Genomic DNA, 1,368 nt, shown 5'->3' with positions numbered 1-1,368 from the left:
TCTCTCTCTCTCTCTCTCTCTCTCTATCTCTCTTTCTCTCTCCCTCTCTCTCTTTCTTTTCTTTGTCACCGCCTGTCACAAAGATATACCCATTACCCGAGTGTAAATTCACAGGTGTGGATTTCCAGTCTTAATACCACATTGCATTCATCTCTTTTTGACCTTCATTAATACAGATCCAGTTTGTCGGCAGATCTATCTCTCCTTTCCAAAATGCCCTTTTTTCTCTTTCCTTATTGCTTTCTATTCTTGTTGAAGACAAGAAAAATTGACGCAGAATTAAAAACCAGCATTAAAAACCAGTTCACATTTCCTATATCGTGAAATTCAAACACTAAACCATAAACATAATAATATACTGGTAGCCATAAACTGCATTCGAATGAATACTTGTTTTTAAAAAAAATTGAAAACATGACAGCAGTATGTCATCATAGTCCATCCATATCATATTTAAGTGAAACCTTATCATTTATTGAAAAACATGTCTCTTTTCCATCACGCAATTTCCTCCCTGTCTGCCGCCATTAACCTACTACTCACCCACACACAACAACGCTCCTCCACAACCATCAGATGACTCCTCGTGTGCACAAATACGTTTTCTGGATAACCCTCCTGCATCACCATCACCGTCAGGGTTTGATTAAATTTCTTTTCTCCGACCAACATTTTTCTTCTGAGTCGGCCACCACCCCATAAACTTTTCTCTTTGGAAACGCCCATGTCACAGACTATGCTATTAGAACTCTCAAATTAGAGATTTTGAAAAAAAGAAAAAAAAAGAAAAAACAATCTCGAATATTCCCTTTGAGTGAAAACGATTTCAAAACTTTTAAATTACAGAGAAAACAAATATTCTCGAGTAATATCCCCTGTGAGTTAAAATGATTGAAATTAGTTTTCTTTTCTTTCTTTTTTTTTTTTTTTTTAAACTTGATTGTTTTCTCCGGCACCTCGGCATGGACTGTGATTGTCTCGGGTGTTGTTTGGTACATTTCTACTATCGGGCGAAAAAAAACGAGCTTATAAAAGTTTTAACGAGCTTTCTCGTCCGTATCATCTTTCCAAGTGTTGTGAGTGAGAGAGTAGCGACGGATATTTCATAGCGCGGGCCGCTCTTACGCCTTCCGTAAAAGAACACTGATACCCTATTATTTTTGTCGGCTGCACATCCTTCTCTTTCCTTTATCCCCCCCCCTCCCCTCCGTCCTACCCCGTTCCAATCTCATTATCTTTTGTCTTTCTGTTTCTCTCACCCTCACTTTCTCCTCTATTCACCAATCAGTTATTCAGTCCATCCATCCATCCATCCATCCATCCATCCATCCATCCATCCATCCATCCATCCATCCATCCATCCATCCA

This window comes from Aplysia californica, unplaced genomic scaffold, assembly GCF_000002075.1.
Source record: "Aplysia californica isolate F4 #8 unplaced genomic scaffold, AplCal3.0 scaffold00573, whole genome shotgun sequence".
In the NCBI taxonomy this organism is placed as follows: domain Eukaryota; kingdom Metazoa; phylum Mollusca; class Gastropoda; order Aplysiida; family Aplysiidae; genus Aplysia; species Aplysia californica.
This window is presented reverse-complemented; position numbering follows the sequence as displayed.